This window comes from Camelus bactrianus, chromosome 23 (genome assembly GCF_048773025.1).
Source record: "Camelus bactrianus isolate YW-2024 breed Bactrian camel chromosome 23, ASM4877302v1, whole genome shotgun sequence".
Lineage (NCBI taxonomy): Eukaryota > Metazoa > Chordata > Mammalia > Artiodactyla > Camelidae > Camelus > Camelus bactrianus.
Genome location: NC_133561.1, coordinates 39,094,312 through 39,106,891, shown reverse-complemented (window position 1 = coordinate 39,106,891; position 12,580 = coordinate 39,094,312). Strand labels below are relative to the sequence as shown.

At 33.3% G+C, this 12,580-nt stretch overlaps 1 protein-coding gene across 1 annotated transcript in view; it reads left to right on the top strand.

Annotated features, from left to right (window-relative positions):
- Positions 1-12,360, top strand: part of LOC141574723 (uncharacterized) — a 28,172-nt gene extending 15,812 nt beyond the window's left edge. The window contains exons 10-13 of the mRNA XM_074351444.1: positions 1,109-1,216; positions 3,096-3,210; positions 3,591-3,653; positions 5,874-12,360. The gene's annotated coding sequence lies outside the window, so the exon portion shown is untranslated. The remainder of the gene's footprint in view (positions 1-1,108; positions 1,217-3,095; positions 3,211-3,590; positions 3,654-5,873) is intronic.
- The last annotated feature ends 220 nt before the right edge of the window (positions 12,361-12,580 follow it).

Here is a 12,580-nt window from a genome sequence, read left to right as displayed (position 1 = left end):
CTCTTCCTCAGCTGAGTAATGTCTATTGTATTTCTTTTATATAGAAGAAGGTTCCACTGCTGTATCCTTCCCCCACCCTTAAAAAATTAAGAAACCACTGGACTAGACCATCTCTAAGGTCCCCACTTAGCTCTAAACTTTTCACTACTATATATATATATAATTAAATGAGGTTTACAAGGAGTAGTTGTGGGTGATAATCACAAAAACTGTATTTGAAATCTGAAAGCTTGGGTTCTGCTTCTGATTCAGACCTTTTTAAAAAAAATTTCTTACTTTCAGCAAGTCATTTAACTACTTCTTAGCTTCAATTTTCTGCTCTTTGAGGGCACAGAATTAGATTCTTGAAATAGTCTGTATTCTTCAGGTTTGTAGTGTGTTTTAGAAATACTTGTTAGGGGAGCTAGAACAGACAGGGCTTCCACTTCAGCAGTGCAGTTATGTTTTTACCTTTTTAGAATTAGAGATTGAGAAATCATTTCATTTGAAAACAAAATGATTCCATTTATTTTTTATGAAAAGTTTAAAATCCACAGGATTAGATTATAAATTGCCCTTTATTTCTGAAATTTAATATATTTATGTATACAGATTAAGTGGTACAATGAAGACTGCAGTACAGAATTTCTTTCTCTTATAATATAGTGTGTTAGTTTTCTTTGCTTCATGAAGGAGCTGTATGAAGCTTGTTAATAACAACATAGTATATCTTTTATAGAGTTCAACTTTTCTTCTTCTTTTTTCCTTTTTCTTCTTAGTCTTTCCAAATTAGGATAATTGTGGTCTCTGACTTTTTTCCAGTTACATTTTTAAAATATACTTTTATTTTTTACATTCTACAATCACTTTAGACTTTTGGAATTAATATAAGATAGAGACAGGTAGGCAGACAAAACCAAACACTAAATGATAGTATTTTCTTCTAGGAAGTTAAATTTTGGTTATAATTATGCCAGGGGGGAAAAAAAAAACTTCCTAAGACAGTGGAAACTACTGATAACTTTTAAAAACTAAGTCAGTTTGTGCGAGTCATGCCTCCTTTCATAAGCATGTCATTATTAACAGGAAGTTTGTTGGCTGTGATTTATTCTGTGTTCCTATTTTACAGGTTTATTTAACGCTTTTGGTGAAAATCATGACAGCCACATAGATTTTAAGGAGATATCCTGTGGGTTATCAGCTTGTTGCAGAGGACCTCTGGCTGAAAGACAGAAATGTAAGTGTGTTAAACATCACAAAATTTGGAAGCTATACAGAGAAAAAAATTAGCATCCATTCATGTAAAAAATCATCTGATTAAAGCTTGAATTTTCATCCCTTTGGCAAATAGCAATCTCTTGCTGAGGTTTTACTGAGGTCAGTGTAAAGGTTCAATCATCTGTTCTTCTTTACTGTGGAGTAATTTAAGATCTTTGTTATTAATAATGGTTGATTTTCCAGATGAATGTACAATTAATGGTAAATGAACTACATCATTCATGATGTGTTTGAAAATGTTAAGCATATAGAAAATATTTTCTGGTAGTCTATATAGAAAATTTGTCTTGCTTAACTTGAATTCCAACTTATTTTCTAGCACTGTGTATATTGATATTTTATTAGCAAAATTAAATTTATGATAAAACAATTTTATTAAATACTAAATTTATCTTTTAAACCTAGCTAAAATATTATAGCGTAATTTATAAGCATATTACATTAATAAATCTTAACCATATTTGGTTAGGAAAATGCAGCAGTTTACATTTAATTGGAACCTAATTCTTATATATTCACTAGGGTCATTATCTCTGCATATTTCTAAAATACAGCTTCACAAATACTGCGTATTTTGGGTATGATACTTATTAGTTCAATATTCTTTAGTAATGTTGTACTGTGATGTACTCAGTTAATTTAATAGCATAATTAATACATAATTATTACACACACGGGTGTGTGAAGTAGATAATTATTTAATCTTAAAAATTTAGATTTCTTTTATCTTCCCTGATAGTATACTATTACTCTAACCTGGCTTTGTGATAGATTATTTGTTCACATTAAAGTTCTGGTATTAAAGAGGCTGAAGTCTTTGTTTCTCAATTGAGCTTAATTATTGTCTTAAATTTTTTTTTTAATTTATTTTTTGCCAGTGGACTAGTGGAAGTTAACCAACTAGACTAACTAGCAATTTTGCTGATATTGATGTTAATTAGCAAAGTGCTGATATTTCGGATTTTTAGCTTGTTGTATATAAACTTCATTGAAGATTTGAGATTGTTCTTAGGCAAAAATATTGGGTGCACATTAATTACACTGGAGAGGCAAAATCTTTATACAGTCATCTCTCATTATCTGCTGAGGATTGGTTCTGAGACCCTCTCAGGTACCAAATCCATGGATGCTCAAGTCCTTATGTAAAATGGCATAGTATTTGCATATAACCTATGCACATCCTCCTGTATACTTTCAATCATTTCTAGGTTACTTGTAATACCTAATACAATGTAATTATTTGTAAATACAATGTAAATGATATGTAAATAGTTGTCAGTGAATAGCAAATTCAAGTTTTGCTTTTGAGAACTTTCTGGGAAAATTTATATATATATATATATATATATAATTTTTGATCTATTGTTTATACCTGTGAATGCAGAACCAATGGATACAGGGGGCTGACTGTACCAGCTTTTTGTTGATTCTTAATGTAGATGGAATATTTTGAACATTGTAAGAATCAACTCTGAAGTGATCAGTTTTAAATATTAGAAATTAATTTAAAAGCTTGAATTACCTTCTCAAAATCTGTGAGATATTGTATAGTAACTTGGCCCTTCTTTTTCAGTTTACAAGAAATTTAACTTTAGATTTAGGTGAAGGATAGAGTTCTCTAAGCTGGCTAATGATATAAGGAGAGAGACTTGTGAAGTGTACAGGAATTCCTACAAGTTCAAAGGACTTTAATGACACAATCTCCTCCAAATAAGAACTTAATCCAGAATGTAATTGTTTGAGGAACTAAGTAATTTTACTAGGGCAGCTTGTAATAAAATGTATTATACTTCAGAATATGAAAGTAATTTCCCTCCATAAGAGTTTCTTTCCTTTAGTTTGCTTCAAGGTATTTGATGTTGATGGTGATGGAGTTCTCTCTAGGGTTGAACTGAGAGACACGTGGTTGCACATTTAGAGGCCTGGAAGGACAACTGCACCGATCATACCCTGGTAAAGTCTGATTGTATACATCTTCTTGAATGTAAACTTCCAACAGGAACATAGAGTGAAGAATTTTTTAAAACAGGTTGAGAAAAAGATTTCTTACTACTTCTAGGTTCTATATTATGCTACTCAAAATATTCATAGCCAAAGATGCAAAATTGGGAAGAGAATTTGCCTTAGAAAATTTAATAAGCTGAATGTATTATATTAAAAAAATGAAACCACTGGAAAATTGTCATAAATTTTTAAGGCAAACAAACAATCTATTTCTGTAATTAAAAAAAGAAAAAAAAAGTTGACCGAAAATACTTTATACTTCAGCTACTGGCTAATAAAAATGATACCTTCTCTATCCTAACTACTGATTTGGGTTTCTGGTTTTAAAGGAATTACATGTGGATGTATCCAACATTGTAGAAGACACATAGAATGCACATGACACCACAAAGGTGAGTCTAGCAGAGACTAATTTATTCTTTTCTAAAAATACATTATATTCTGAATTGGTATACATACCTTACGTATACATACTTGAATCTCTTCTACATCATCCCTGCTAAATGCTTATTTGGACCTGTCGTTACAATACCTCCGAGTTGTCCCTAAGGAAAGCCCATTCCACCTTTAAACAACTCCATTAAGTGTTATTTACATAAAAACATTATATTTTATAAGCTAGGCATTTTATAAAAATTAAGTAGAGACAGCCCTTGACATCTGTAGTTTATAATCTTTACTTCTCCCATTTTAATACATTATGGTAAGACAAAGCTTATATTGAGCAAAAGAAGCCACAGAATAAAAGAACACATTGTACAATTCAATTTATATGAAGTTCTAGAACAGAGACAACTCATGTTAATAATTGTTACAATAGTGATTTTGGAGATGGGTCATTTAACTGGGAAGGACCATAGGATATCTGGGATGATGGAAATTATTTTTTATCTCAATCTGGGTGGTGTATATAGTTTTAAAAATTTTTTTTTCAATAATATTGGTGAGGGTCTGTTCTAAGTTTTTTAATAGCAGCCAGAATAAGTGTATAATAGCAGAAACAAGCATGTACTTTACAAAGAATAAAGCCTTGAATTTTTTTTAGTTTCACAACATTTATTAAAGATATTATAATAGGTTTGCCTTAATGTCTATGTATCCCTGTGAAACTGAAGATAATCCATATATGTGAGACACATATGAGTTAATTTGACCCTTTCTATTCAAATGTTGACATGTACCAAGTAGCAGATGGTAGGATGTAGACCATAGTGGTCTTCTACAGGCTTAGAAAAATAAGTAACTTTTTTTTTCAATCACAAATCCAGAAGAAATCATCATAGTCTTATTAACTGACACTCAATAGAAATAAATAATAGAAATGAATTTTTCAGGGCTTGATCTTTGGCAACTCAGATAACAGTCTTCATTTACTTTTCTGCCCAAAACTAAGGTAGCCATTTCTATTTGGTATATATGAAAACAGAAACATAGGAAAGTTTCTGTTAGGAAATACCTTATGTAGAGATACAATTTCCATTGCCTTTTTTCTGGGTGTTTGATAAGTATGGAGGTTATCATCGCTGTCTATTTTTATGTAAGACCGTGTTTCTTCTTATGGCTGTACTTTTGAACATTAAAAAAAAAGATAATTTAGCTGCTCCATCTCCGTGTAACCATAATAATGAAATGGTAAAAATTTAGAATAGAATTTGGACCTTTCAACCAAACCTATTACCCATATTCACTGGTGACTAGACTGTGACAATATTACCCATTATTTTGTACCATTACATTGGTATTAATATACTTTTATGGAAGTTGCATCATGAAAGCCAATAATTACCATCATAGTGCTTTAAAATCTTTTCTTATAATACATGGTATTATATATTGAATGAATACATGAATATCATTAATAATAAATATTAAATATCATTAAATAATAAATCATTAGATAATAAAAATATAATTAATAAAAGCTAAGAACATTATTATTCATCTAGGATTGTTAAGGTGATTGTTCAAAACATGAAGTAAGAAGCATTTGGTTATATTTTTGCCTGCCAAGAAATATTGTCTACTGTATATAAATGTAATTTTTGGTACACTTTGACACCAAAAAAAAAAATACTGCTTTATTCAACTTGTGAAAGTAATGTTAAATTTTATTTTGAGGAAATGTTTATATAGATACTCATTTATTATATATATTTAGTTTTTTTAAATCTCTTAAGAAGTCTAATAATATTGCCAGATGTTTTAAAGAAGATCTTAGAAAATTGTTAGGGTCAAAGGGCATAATCCAGAGAGTTTGGAAAGATGCTTTCAAAGTTAGTAAATAGTCCTTTTTCTCTAACCAGAACCTTTTGTGGGTTCTGTTAGTAAACTTCACCTTGAACCAGAAGATACTGTGAGTTATTTCCCAGGTCTTACTGGAGGAAATAGATTTTTGGTGATAAATTGCCCACGTTGTGACTGACTACTTCAGAGTTTGGTTACTTTTGAACTTATTCTTGCTGGCCTACTTTCAGATGAACACATAGCATCACGTTAAATCATTAGTTTTCTTTCAGACAAATGACCATTGCAAGTTTAATAAAACAGATTTTATTCAAATAATATAAGAAGATGAAGATTTAAGATATTCTTAAATATTGTTTCTCTTTCAGAATGGCCATCTTAACTCTAGAGAAATATCATATCTGGAGTGTGAAAAATGTTCTTGCCAATGAGTTTTTGAATCTACATTTCCAGGTATGTTTAAGGTAAATGACAGAGACCGAGGGCAGTGGTACCAGTAGTTCTACATCTTTTCCATTATGTAGTAGTTAGACAACTAGACTACAAAACCATATATTGTCAAAAGAACTGCATTAACCTGTACACCACCTGCAGATGGTAAGTTAGAGCGTGAGTGCTTCTCAGAGTCACAATGTGCATGATAGGAAAGTAGAGTATAGCTGATAATGTTTGTCTTAATAACTCATGATAGAGCAGATTGTAGACACATAGAAAAGAATTTAAAATGTAAAAGCCATTATAATTTGCTATTTTTCTTTACCTTTTTTTTTTTTTTTAAGACCCTTCTTAACAAGTAAGGCAGCGTGGACAGAGACATAGATCATAAGTCGGCAGCTGTAAATTTTTCACAAAGTATACAATCTTTCCAGTTAGGAGGTTATTTTAGATGCAAATCTGTTTCTTAATTTTCTTTTATTCTGTCTTTCTTTCTTTTTTTTTTTAATTTAATTCTTTAGAAGGTCCAAAAAAGATTGAAGGAGAAAGGAGGAAAAAAAGCTGCCAGGGGTGAACATGAAATCATAAAACTTGCCAGATTTTAACTATTTTCCAGTTAAAGTAGTTCTCTTTGCTCCAATTTAAAGAAACAACTTATAGTTTCCCATTTTTCATAGTTCTTCATAAATATATATTGATTTAATAGTATTTTACAGGGTATGAGTAGGGACAGACTGGAAGTTCAAGATTTGTAAATACTGACAGGTATCTATAGAATAGATAAACAAGTTTATACTGTATAGCACAGGGAAATATATTCAAAATTTTGTAGTAGCTCATGGGGAAAAAATATGAAAACAAATATACGTATATTCGTAATGTACTGAAAAATTGTGCTGTACACCAGAAATTGACACAACATTTTAAACGGACTATAACTCAGTAAAAAAATAAAAATAAGATAAAACTGTTAGAACACTATAAAAAAAGTAGTATTTTAGATTTTTCTTATTTTATTCTCCTTTTCTTATAAAAGCACCCCTATGAAGATCAGTAAGACTTGATATCTTTATATCTATCATGATTCTCCATTGTAAATACAGAGTAACCTGCCTGTGACACAGCTATATTAGAATAAATGAAAATTGAACTCTTCCTGACAGCTAATAATTAATGTATATTTAAAGCATATGAAATCTGATAAGTCTATGATACCCATTTAAATCAATCAGTTGCTCCACTGTCAGTTATCAGCCAGGATCTAAGTTGATGTCTTTATAAAATATAAATACATATAAAAATAATATAAACCTACTATAAACAGAAATGACTTGCTTAGTAATATGAAAATTGAGCAGCTATTTTTATCTCATTTAAAATGATGTCCTCAGTTACTTTAAGTTATCATTAATTATATAAACATTTTGACCACTTAAGTTTGTGTCTGAGTCACCTTGCAGCTCTTACATAGCAAAGCATTTTGAACTTTTATATTGCCTTTCCTATTTTCTCATGTTTATCAGGGACTTGCATAGGCACTATTTTTTCTAGGACTCTATAAACAGATGTATGCCTGAGATTTTCTTTTGTGTCTGTGTTTCTAGCATTATATTACTGACAGATTTTTTTGTTGGTTATCAATCTAATTTTTTTTCTTGGTATATATAGTCCTTTCAGCCCTTTCAAATATATATATATGTAGTCAGTTTACAATGTGTCAATTTCTGGTGTACAGCACAATGCTTCAGTCATACATGAACATACATATATTACTTTTCATACTCTTTTTCACCATAAGTTACTACAAAACAGTATTGGATATAGTTCCTTGTGCTATACAGTATGAACTTGTTTATAAATTGGGAGTTTGAGATTTGCAGGTACTAAATATTAACATTACATTTTATGATGCTTACTTTATCCCATATTCAGACATGCTTTTAAAACTTAATTTTCACTTAATATATAAGTAATCAGACTTACTCTAAATTGTTTTATTTTCTGTCTGTTTCTAAAATAGAATTAGCTAGTAAATTCAGTGATAAAAGCTTGAATTATACTTTTATTTTATTTGCCAAGATCCCACTCCTGGCTGACCATTTTGGGTATTTAAGTATAAAGTAAGTAAATGTCAGTAGAATTAGGAAACCATTCCTGTGGTAATATTATTTTCAGTCCTTTCAAATAAACTCAGTGCCCAATATTTTGCAGAGGAAGCATTCTAAACATGATCAGGATCTTCTATCTTGTATGTTTGTCAGAAAGCGTCAAATGTTAAACAGTTTGATAAACAGAATAGTGCACCACACTGACCCCTACCTATATCCATGCTCTAATCCTGAAATCTGTGAATATGTTATTTTACATGGCAAAGGGGATTTTGCAGATGTATCAGGTTAAGGACTCTGAGACAGGGAGATTAGCCTGGATTATCTACATGGGCCTAGTCTAACAATAGGAGTCCTTAAAAATTGAAAATCTTTCCCAGCTGTGGTCAGAAAGATATGACTTTGGAAGAAGGATTAGAAAGCTGTAAAGCTGTTAGCTTTGAAGATAGATGAAGGGCCATGGGTAAAGAAATGTGGGTGAACTCTAGAAGCTGGAAAAGACAAGGAAATATATTCTTCCTTTGACCTACAGAAGGGCATACAGCCCTGCTGACATCTTGATTTTTAGCCAAATGATACCTGTTCCTGACTTGACCTACAGAACCATAAAATAGTAAGTTTGTGTTGCTTTAAGCTACAAAATTTGTGATAATTTGTTACAGCAGTGATAAAAATAAATATAGGGGAGGTAATCCAACTTTATGGATTGGAGGGCTCAGCATTTTAAAGATGTCAGTTCCCCTTCAACTGATTCAAAGATTTATATGTGCACATCAAAATCCCCAACAGTTAATTGTTGTTACTGTTTTTTTGTAGAACTTGACAAGCTGATACTAAATACATAGAGAAGCGTGAAGGGCCAACAATAGCCAAGATGATATTAAAGAACAATGTTAAAGGACTTATTATAAAACAATATTAATTCTATGTGATAACAACCTAAAGTTAGATATATAGACCAATGGAACAGTATTGAATTAAACCCTGTACCATACATGAACAGTAATTTTAGATAGATTATAAATCTAATAAATTTGAAACATAAACAAAGCATCTGGGGGAGGGTAAAGCTCAGGTGGAATGTGTGCTTAGCATGCATAAGGTCTTGGGTTCAACTCCCAGTACCTCCATTAAAATAAATAACCTAATCCCCCACCAAAATAAAGCATCTAGAAAATAGTGTAGGAGATATTTTAATGACTTTGAAGTGGCAAAGAGTTCTTAAACAGGACACAGCACTAAACATAAAAGAAGAGTTTTAAGTTGGAATTCAGTAATATTAAGAATTATTTTTATCGAGATACCATTAAGAAAGTGAGAAGCTAAGCCACACGGTGGGAAAATAAATTTGCTATACCTATATCCAACAAAAGACTTGTATCTAGGGCATATAAAGAACAAAAACCAGTGGAGAAAAAGGCAGAACCTTAATATTAAAATGTGCAAAAAAATTGAACAGGTGCTTCTCACACACAAAAAAAATCCACATAAGCTATGAAAAGGGGCTGACCTCTTTAGTAGTAATGGAAATACGTACTAAACCCACACTTGGAACACCATTAGACATCCACTAGAATAGTTAGTTGTTAAGTGATATGAAGCATTGGTGAGGGCAACAAGCAATGGGGACTCTTACACATGGCCAGTGGGAATATAAATTCTTATAAATACTTTGGAAATAGGCTTTTTGAATGAAAGTCATATATGTATATGTGTGTGTGTATATGTGTACACACACACACACACACACACCCTATTACCAAGGGTAACCCATGTGTGTACCCTTCAGAAACTTCTACATCTGAGCACCAAAGGACATCCAGAAAATTCTCATAATCACTATTTGTTATACCCCCAAATAGAAAATGACCCTAACACTTTTCAACAATACATGACCATAAGTGCTGGCACATGCATACAAGTTGTATAATTTAAAGCAATAAAAATAAATATACTAGTTTACAGAAAACACTAGTGGATGAATCTTACATAATTTTGAGTGGAAAGTATGGGACCAAAAATTTCAAAAGCAAAAAAGCCAATCCATTGTGGCTGAATTTAGGATGGTGAGTCCATCAAAGAGGTGCCGTAGTATCTGGGAAGAAACCCAAAGTGGAACAGCAATGTTCTGTTTCTTGACTGGATGAAGGTTACATAGATGTGTTTACTTTGTGAAAAATCACTGAGCTGCATACTTAAGATGTGTTCACGTTTAAGCATGTATATTATATTTGCATTTTTTTAAAAAATGTTTGCTTGCAAAAAAAGATATCCAAAGCCTAAGTATTTATTAGTAGGAGGATGGATAAAACAAATGATAGTATATTCAAATAATGGAATACTATTCAACAATAAAAAAGAATCAACTACTGATACAAGGATGAACCTCAAACGCCTAATTTATACATCTCATTGTCAGGTAAATTTTAACTCAGAGGGTAAACAAAACTGTAAACAGGCATGTGCCCTGGGGGGAGGGGTGCTTTAGCCTTTGTCTCCTCAGACCTGTGCCATTACTGGCACATCCCGCAAGAAGAGAGGCAGGGCTCAGCCACAGCTACCATCTCCTCCTGTGCATAGTGCCCGGGCGGGGGCGGGGCTGAGGCCTGAATCTGCACGTGGGGGCTCCACAACCTCCTAGGCAGGACTGAGACTTGTTTATAGCCTGAGGCAGGGAGGATCTTTCTACCCTGACACCTCAGAGAACTTGTGCTGCCAAGAGAAACAAGGAGCTCAGATTTGGCACAGAGCGTAGGCGGGGCTGTTCCGCGGTCTTCCCCGGGCCCACCTACAGACCGCCTACCCGAGGCAGAGCAGGCAGCTGCACAGAGCAGCGGAGTGACCAGCACCAGGAGAGGGCACAGCACCTGACCACGGTGCTGGGATGGGGTGTGATCTGCCCACCTGCCTCCCCCTGAGCACAGCATCTGACTGTGGCATCAGGAGGGGGAGTGACCTGCCTGCCCACTGGGTAAGAGCTCAGCTCCTGACCTAGTGTTAGGAGGGGGCACAATCTGCTAGCCAACAGCCACTGAGAGCAGCACAGATGAGGGCGCCAACAGAAGGCCTATGAAACAGCAAGCTGAGTTCGCGAAGCAGGGAGAAGACACAAAGACCTCTCGATCAAATCATTAAGGGCACACCATCTCCAGGTTAAGTAGGTAACTGATACTCCTTAAGCCACGGTGCCAGAGAGATATGAGCAATGTGAAGAAGCAGAGAAACCACTCCCAATTAAAAGATCAAGAGAAATCCCCTGAAAGCATGATCAAGGAAATAGACATTGATGGCCTACTAGATCAAGATTTCAAGAAAAGAGTGATCAAAGTTCTGAAGGAACTAAAAGAAATAGGGTTTAGGGATATAAAATATGTCAAAAATGAAATAGAAACTATAGAGAAGAACCAAGTAGAATTAGTAAACTCATTGGCTGAGATGAGAGCTGACCTAAAGGCTGTGCAAAGCAGACTAGAAAATACAGAAGAACAAATATGTGATCTAGAAGACAGGACAACAGGAAGCACCCAATCAGAACAGCTGAGAGAAAAACAAATAAAAAAACAATGAAAACAATATATGGGACCTATGGGGTAATATAAAGTGTGCCAATCTATGCATAATAGGAGTTCCAGAAGGGGAAAAAGAACAAAGGGGATGGAAAAGATATGGGAAGGACTCATGACTGAAAACTTCCCAAACCTAAAGAAGGAATCATATCCAAGCACAGGAGGCTCAGAGGGTCCCAAACAGGAAGAACCCAAACAGACCCACACCAAGGCACATCCTAATCAAGATAGCCAGAGTCAAGGATAAAGAAATGATCCTAAAGGAAGCAAGAGAAAAACAGAGTGAGTTACAAGGGAACCCCCATAAGGTTTTCAGCTGATTTCTCTACACTGTTTACAACAGCTAAGACATGGAAACAGCCTAAAATGTCCATCAACAGATGACTGGATAAAGATGTGGGATATTTATATGATGGGATACTATTCAGCCACAAAAACTGACAACATAACGCCATTTGCAGAGACACGGATGCTCCTGGAGAATGTTATTCTTGGTGGAGCAGAACAGAAAGAGAAAGAGGAATACCATATGAGATCACTCATGTGTGGAATCTTAAATATATGCAAGATCTTGTGGTAACTCACAGCAAAAAAAAAAAGTGACAATGAATATATGTACGTTCATATATAACTGAAAAATTGTGCTCTACACTGGAATTTGTCATAACATTGTAAAATGACTATTACTCAATAAAGAATGTTTAAAAATAAGTAAAATAAAATGTAACCTTTAAAATACTGTATAATGAGAGGTGTGATGTTCTAGTATCTGTTCTAAGAAGTACGTTAGACACACATAAGAATAGCCAATGGTCAGAAAGATCACATGTTATCAGCTACCACCCCATGCAAATTAATGGCATTTAGTAGATATTCATATATGTGTGTACATATATAAAATGTGTATTAGTATATATGTAAATCAAATAAAATAATTATATTATAATCTAATGTAAAATCATATCA